The following is an 8,602-nucleotide window of genomic DNA, read 5'->3' as shown; positions in this document are numbered from 1 at the left end:
AACACATACATACAAACACAACATAAACATACATATATGTATGAATCCAAATGTATGACTTTATCAGAAGAGTTCGTATCTTCAATATCTTAACAAACTGTATAAGTGGAAATAATTTATGAAAGCTAAGAGTGAGAAGGAAATTCTTCCAAATGTAGAGAAAGCACACTTTCTTTGTTTTCTGTTTTGCAGTTACCCATCCTAAATGTACATTCTTCAAAATTAAAGGATCTGTACAAACAGCTTACTTCAAATTGAGCTCCCTTCTAAAATAGTAAGTTTAAAATGATGTTCAGAAATGAAAACACGTTATAGACAATGGACATGGAAGCTGGGAGAACTATTTATTGGCCAGGGTGGCCTGAGGACGACTGACATGAGTGATTGTAGAAAGTAATTATTATTTTGTCTTTATATAGATAACTTGCAGAATATGTAAATAAGCAAGAGAAAATATGTGGTTCTCATTATTTCCTCACCTCTGAAAAGTTTGTCCTTCACTCTTCTAACTAGTTAAATAAGCCAGGAAAGTGATGCTTATCCATGAGCTTTCCAAACCACAAGATTCTAAATATGTATCTCTAAATCCAAGACCAAGCTGAGGTGGTAGTGTTTATTTCTGGAGCCAGAATAAACTAAAGTTTGTTACTATAGCAGGAATTGATATCAAGTCTAGAATGGAACCCTAGAGACTCTATATTCCTAATAGGACAATTAATACCAAGCCCAATAGTGACCAAGAACAAAGGTCTCATAGGAAAACTATATCGAAAGAACTACTTCTGATCACACAGCTCTTCAGTCTTGAAGACTTATAGACTCCAATGTACATGCTAAAATAAAATCTTAGAAAAGTGAAAATGACGTTCTCACTCTCAGCACACTGTATGTGTCTTCCCAACCGAGGGGTCAAACTCATGTCTCCCACATTGCATGTAGACGCTTTACTGTCTGAGTCACCAGGGAAGCCCAGTGTATGTATAGAGGCATGATTTCCATGCAATTATCACCATTACTTTCATGTTTAAATAATCACTATATAATCATCAAGACCTCAGAAGTGGAATACATGTACATGTGTCACAAATTGAGGCATGCCAATAGGACAGGAGACTTCAATAGAAGACTTGGGAGTAACACATTTACTTTGGCCAGCATTTCCAACACTTTTCAAAAGTTTACCTGGTCAAATAAGTTTGAGAAACTCAGCATATACACTCCTTAGAAATCCACAAAGTACACTGGTATGGTAAAGGCATGCCTGTTTTCATTAGATTTCTTCCAGAATATCCCAAATTATTTCTCCACAAAACATTTTATTGAGTAATGCTGTGAATATCTTGTGTAAAGAGGATAGCAGAACAAGTTTTTAGGGACATTTAAACAACATTTTACAACGAACATGGATTTTATGTAGAGTAATTATAAAATGTGAGAGTTGGACTATAAAGAAAGCTGAGCATCAAAGAATTGATACTTTTGAACTGTGGTGTTGGAGAAGACTCTTGAGAGTCCCTTGGACTGCAAGGAGATCCAACCAGTCCATCCTAAAGGAGATCAGTCCTGAGTGTTCATTGGAAGGACTGATGCTAAAGTTGAAACTCCAATACTTTGGCCACCTCACGCGAAGCGCTGACTCATTGGAAAAGATCCTGATGCTGGGAAAGATTGAGGGCAGGAGGAGAAGGGGATGACAGAAGATGAGATGGTTGGATGGCATCACTGACTCAATGGACATAGATTTGGGTGGACTCCAGGAGTTGGTGATGGACAAGGAGGCCTGGCATGCTGTGGTTCATGAGGTCACAAAGAGTCAGACACGACTGAGAGACTGAACTGAATTGAACTGAATTATAAAGTGTCTGAAGTTAGAGAGAGGAGGATAAAGGAAACTTTTACCTACTTATGACTCTGAGAGGATCCTGAAATTGGCCCCAGTTTATTATGTCTTACAAAAACAAGCTAATAGAAGACATTACATACAAATAGGTGAAATTGATATATATATGTATATAAACTATAATAGATTAAAAATAAGGGTGTTATATGCAGATGAAATTAAGTTAATATTCTTTCTTGAACAGATTAACTGGTAGATACAAAATAGCCAAAATTATAAATTATTTAAAAACTTAGAAGAGTATGAGAGCTAAGAAATGATAAATAAAAACATTTAAACTTTCTAATACATTCTCACAGTTTGTAGAAAATATGTTTAAAAGTGATCAGTACAATTTTTTAAATTTAAATTTATGTATTTAAATTGGAGGCTAATTAGTTTACAATATTGTATTGGTTTTGCCATACATCAACATGAATCTGCCACGGGTGTACATGTGTTCCCAATCCTGAACCCCCGTCCCACCTCCCTCCCCATACCATCCCTCTGGGTCATCCTAGTGCACCAGCCCCAAGCATCCTGTATCCTGCATAGAACCTGGACTGGAGATTCATTTCTTATATGATATTATACATGTTTCAATGCCATTCTCCCAAATCATCCCACCTTCTCCCTCTCCCACAAAGTCCAAAAGACTGTTCTATACATCTGTGTCTATTTTGCTGTCTCACATACAGTTTGAGGGTAAAGGAAAACATGCACAAAGAACATGCATATCAGAAAAATAATGTGTAAACAGAATGTGAAGTCATCAAATTGGTGAAGTAGACATTTTTTTACCCTCTTTCCCCCCAATAACGGTATTTTTGAGAATTTCTTTATGGAACTCCAGGAATCCAGAGATTCTGGGGATGGAGGCATTGACAAAGGTCAAAGAACAGTTTGACTTTACTTGTGTCGCCTCTCCCCCATGGTGGCCCAGTTCATGCCAAGAGAGATATTCTTGGCCTGTGACTTCTCCCATGGGGAAAAGTGAGACAAGGGAGTGAGTGCCCAGCTTGCTGGGCAGTATGGGATGCTGCCAAAGAGACCCACTTCTTTTAGAATACTGAGGGCTGTAGCATGACTAGTGGGTAGGAAAAGGCTGGGAGAACAGCAGCCAGGGCTCTTGGAGTGCATCAGAGAGACAAGGATCCTGCTACTAAGTTCTGGAGCCCCTTAGGAAGCCTGGCCTTGAGTCACTGAGGATGCCTTTCTGAAGATCCCTCAAAGGGTCCATGGGTATTCCAGAGGCTCTGCATGCCTCAGCCACACACTTCTTTCGCCAGTGGCCAGCTTCGTGTAGGCACTGGAGGCAAACCTTAGCAGATGGCTGCAGAGTTTGTGCAGAAAGCTGATCCAACTCTGAGACTGGGAGAAAACACACTAATTTGAGCATTCAGCACTGCCTTCAGTTCAGTTCAGTTCAGTCGCTCTTGCGACCCCATGAATAGCAGCACGTCAGGCCTCCCTGTCCATCACCAACTCCCAGAGTTCACTCAGACTCACCTCCATCGAGTCCGTGATGCCATCCAGCCATCTCATCCTCTGTCGTCCCCTTCTCCTCCTGCCCCCAATCCCTCCCAGCATCAGAATCTTTTCCAATGAGTCTACTCTTTGCATGACATGGCCAAAGTACTGGAGTTTCAGCTTCAGCATCATTCCCTCCAAAGAAATCCCAGGGCTGATCTCCTTCAGAATGGACTCGTTGGATCTCCTTTGCAATCAAAGGGACTCTCAAGAGTCTTCTCCAACACCACAGTTCAAAAACATCAATTCTGTGGTGCTCAGCTTTCTTCACAGTCCACTCTCACATCCATACATGACTACTGGAAAAACCATAGCCTTGACTAGATGGACCTTTGTTGGCAAAGTAATGCCTCTGCTTTTGAATATGCTATCAAGGTTGGTCATAACTTTTCTTCCAAGGAGTAAGCATCTTTTAATTTCATGGCTGCAATCAACATCTTCAGTGATTTTGGAGCCCAGAAAAATAAAATCTGTCACTGTTTCCCCATCTATTTCCCATGAAGTGATGGGACCAGATGCCATGACCTTCGTTTTCTGAATGTTGAGTTTTAAGCCAACTTTTTCACTCTCCACTTTCACTTTCATCAAGAGGCTTTTTAGTTCCTCTTCACTTTCTGCCATAAGGGTGGTGTCATCTGCATATCTGAGGTTATTGATATTTCTCCTGGCAATCTTGATTCCAGCTTGTGTTTCTTCCAGTCCAGCGTTTCTCATGATGTACTCTGCATAGAAGTTAAATAAGCAGGGTGACAATATACAGCCTTGACATACTCCTTTTCCTATTTGGAACCAGTCTGTTGTTCCATGTCCAGTTCTAACTGTTGCTTCCTGACCTGCATATAGGTTTCTCAAGAGGCAGGTCAGGTGGTCTGGTATTCACATCTCTTTCAGAATTTTCCACAGTTTGTTGTGCTCCACACAGTCAAAGGCTTTGGTATAGTCAATAAAGCAGAAATAGATGTTTTTTCTGGAACTCTCTTGCTTTTTGATGATCCAGCGGATGTTGGCAATTTGATATCTGGTTCCTCTGCCTTTTCTAAAACCAGCTTGAACATCAGGAAGTTCAGGGTTCACGTATTGCTGAAGCCTGGCTTGGAGAATTTTGAGCATTACTTTACTAGCGTGTGAGATGAATGCAATTTGGAAAACTCAGCTCTGTCTTAGGGAAAGTAAACAGAAGACTATTGATACCAAGTGAGGCTTTGCACTGTAAAGAGAAGGCATGCAAACTTAAAATTTTGCTCCCCAAAGAAGACACTTGTCCTTACTGTGTGAGCTTGTGTGAGTCAGCCATCATATTGAGTTCCAAGGCAGTAGATGGATTGTTGTTTAGTTGCTGAGTCATGTGCGACTCTTTGTGACCCCATGGACTGTAGCCCACCAGGCTCCTCTCTCTATGGGATTTCCAATGTAAAAACACTAAAGTGAGTTGCCATTTCCTCCTCCAGGGGATCTTTCTGAACCAGGAATAGAACCCATGTCTCTTTTATTGGCAGGTGGATTCTTTACCACTGAGCCCCACCAGGGAAGTCCTTGAGCATCTCACTCTCTTTCTGTAGATAGGATTGAAATTAAACTTTCTTTGTATGTACATAAATCTGACTTCTACCATATGGATCTCAGGGTCTCCAGACAAAGGTCAGCATAGAATAAATCCTGAAAATAGTAGAGGTGTAATGAAAAAAAATAATCAGATATTACCTGGTTTGGCATTATTCTAAGCGACAGGGACAGAAAAGAGAATTTGACTGCAGTTTCTTGTATCCTTACCTCCAGTGAGACCTCTGTATTTATTTCTATATGATTTAGCATTTATTTCTAGACAGAGTATCATTATTTGTCAGTTTAAATATTTAAAAACACTCACAGACTTTAACTACTTCTGATATCTTATTTTCTTAACTGACCCTGAATTTTGTGAACATTTAGGTGACATTTTATGTATGTATGTATTTTTGCTTTTCTCTTTTAATCATGGAAAATGAATAGAAAAACATGAACTGAAGATGAAGATAATAAACAGGTGAGGGCTAATTATGTATCTGGGTGGCTTCCTTGGTGGCTCAGAGGTTAAAACGTATGCCTGCAATGCGGCAGACCTTGGTTCAATCCCTGGGTTGGGAAGATCCCCTGGAGAAGGAAATGGCAACCCACTCCATTATTCTTGCCTGGAGAATCCCATGGATGGAGAAGCCTGGTGGGCTATAGTTCATGGGGTCTCAAAGAGTCGGACATGACTGAGTGACTTCACTTTCACTTTCAATTATGGATCGTGACATCAAATTCTATAAGAGAGAGTGTTGTTGTTACTGTTCAGTCGATCAGTCACGTCCAACTTTTTGTGACCCCATGGACTGCAGCAATGCCAGGCTTCCCTGTCCTTCACCATCCCCCTGAGCTTATTCAAACTCATGTCCATTGAATCAGTGATCCCATCCAACCATCTCATCCTCTGTTGTCCCCTTCTCCTCCTGCCTTCAATCTTTCCCAGCATCAGGGTCTTTTCTAATGAGTCAACTCTTTGCATCAGGTGGCCAAAGTATTGGAGCTTTAACATCAGTCCTTCCAAAGAATATTGAGGATTTATTTCTTTAGAATTGACTGGTTGGATCTCCTTGCAGTCCAAGGGACTCTCAAGAGTTTTCTCCAACACCACAGTTCAAAAGCATCAGTTCTTCAGTGTTCGGCCTTCTCTATGCTCTGATGCTCACATCCATACATGACTACTGGAAAAACCATAGCTTTGACTAGATGGATCTTTGTCGGCAAAATAAGGTCTCTGCTTTTGAATACGCTGTCTAGGTTTGTCATAGCTTTTTTCCAAGAAGCAAGTGTCTGTTAATTTCATGGCTCCAGTCACCATCTGCAGAGATTTTGGAGCCCAAGAAAATAAAGTCTGTCACTGTTTCCACTGTTTCCCCATCTATTTGTCATGAGGTGATGGGACCAAATGCCATAATCTTTGTTTTTTGAATATTGACTTTTAAGCCAACTTTTTCATTCTCCTCTTTCACCCTCATCAGTAGGCTCTTTAGTTCCTCTTCAACTTCTGCCATAAGGGTGGTGTCATCTGCATATCTGGGTTATTGATATTTCTCCTGGCAAACTTGATTCTCAGCTTGTGCTTCATCCATACCAGCATTTTGCATAATTTACTCTGCATATAAGTTAATTAAGCAGGATGACAATATACAGCCTTGACGTACTCCTTTCCCAATTTTGAACTAGTCCACTGTTTCATGCCCGGTTCTAACTGTTCTTCTTGACCTGCATACAGAAAGGTAAGAAGTAAATTTATTATGACAGTGTGACTGTATTATATATAGGTACTGCTGTAGCTAATGCTTATTAAGTACTTTGCAATTTTTCTAAGTGCTTTTAAGGGAATTAATCCGCTTACTCTTCATTGCAACCCAAATAGGGAGGTATTACTATCACATCTTTTTACAAATGGGAAAATTGAGAAACAGAAATTTAAGAGAATTTTAATTTTGAACCTAGTTTAGATGGCTGTACTAGGAGCTGAACCCAGATAGAATATATCCAGAATACCCATTTCTATGCTATTCAGTATGGATTTGAATGTGTGTGGTTCTGTGAGTGTACATGGGTTCATGTATATGCAAAAATACACATTTTATACATACTCTTTGATGAATGCCCCCAGTACCTTTGCTGTTCATAATAATTTGGAGCCTCAAAAAGTGTACTATTGTTTTTTATATTCTAGCATCAAATCTTAATGAAGAATAAACAATAATGTGTTATGAACAAATATATAAGCATAAGCTCAGATGATGCTAATGAACGGATAGACTCCAGAAGAATGGAGGTAAAACCTTTTCATTCTTCTGCCATTTTCATGGAAAAAGTTGTTTAGAATTTTGGTTGATGACATTTCAGAAGAACAAGCTAAGCTGTGGTACATCCACAAAAAGAACAAGGAATATTTTGTCAGGAATTGATCATGATGATCAGATTGAGAGAAAAATAGCCATAACATTTGAGATATTTGAGGAAGAGAGATTTATCCATAATTAACTTCAGAAAACAGAATATGTGCCAATGGGCAGAATATATGGACAGCCAGAGTAAAGCTTAGCATTCATAAAACTCTTCACTCTGTGTCTGTGTCTGAGACTATGCTCAGGAAGACGTGAACAATTAACTGTCCTTGGGGTAGTGTAAGTGTTCAAATAGCAGTTATAGAGTGGTGGAAACACATAGTGGAAGGGGCATGTAAGTGACTATTATGGGGCTAAGGGAGAGGAGTTGTTGGGAAGAAGTTCAAGAGAGGAGATGAAGCTATGCTGGACTTGAACATAGGCTATTTAGTAGATGGACAAATGAGGAGGCAAACGTCAAGCCCCTTATCCCCAGGAAAATAAGCACAAAGAAAAGGAAATACATGCAATACTGGGCATAACAGTGTCATTTTTATTATTATTTTTTAAATGTGATGTCTATTTGAAATAATAAGAATTTAAATTATTTGGGTAATCATATTGCTTATTAGACCTTTGGCTTCCCTAAACCATAAATGAAATAATTTATTTGAACATTACTACAATAATAATTATTGGGATTCCCTGGTGGCTCAGATAGTGAAGAATCTGCCTGCAATGCAGGAGACCTGGGTTCAATCCCTGGTTGGGAAGATCCTCTGGAGAAGGGAAAGGCTACCCACTCCAGTATTCTTTCCTGGAGAATTCCATAGACAGAGGAGCCTGACAGGCTACAGATCATAGGGTTGCAAATTAATACTAACCAAAGTTTGTCTTATGAATAGAGAAATACAGTTTACAGAGATAACACTTAAGTTACCTTATCAATGGCTTCTGACTTCATCGTGTTTTGCTTCTCCAATATGGTTGAATATTTTTTGACCATTCCATTTAACTTTGTGTTATATTCAGCTAGAGTTTCTTATCTTTGTTGAATGATTCCTTAGGATTAGCTTCTGTTAAATATGTTCAAAAGCCACACTTATAAAAGAATCACATGTTGCAAGTCTGCCTACCCAGGCTCTAGAATTAAAGCCAGTAAGAATCTAGATGATCCTGATGAAGAGAAGCAAAAGGCAAAGGAGAAAAGGAAACATAAACTCATCTGAATGTAAGGTTCCAGAGAATAGCAAGGAGAGATAAGAAAGCCTTCCTCAGCAATCAGTGCAAAGAAAGAGAGGAAAATAAC

Source organism: Ovis canadensis, chromosome 20 (genome assembly GCF_042477335.2).
Source record: "Ovis canadensis isolate MfBH-ARS-UI-01 breed Bighorn chromosome 20, ARS-UI_OviCan_v2, whole genome shotgun sequence".
Taxonomy (NCBI): domain Eukaryota; kingdom Metazoa; phylum Chordata; class Mammalia; order Artiodactyla; family Bovidae; genus Ovis; species Ovis canadensis.
This window is presented reverse-complemented; position numbering follows the sequence as displayed.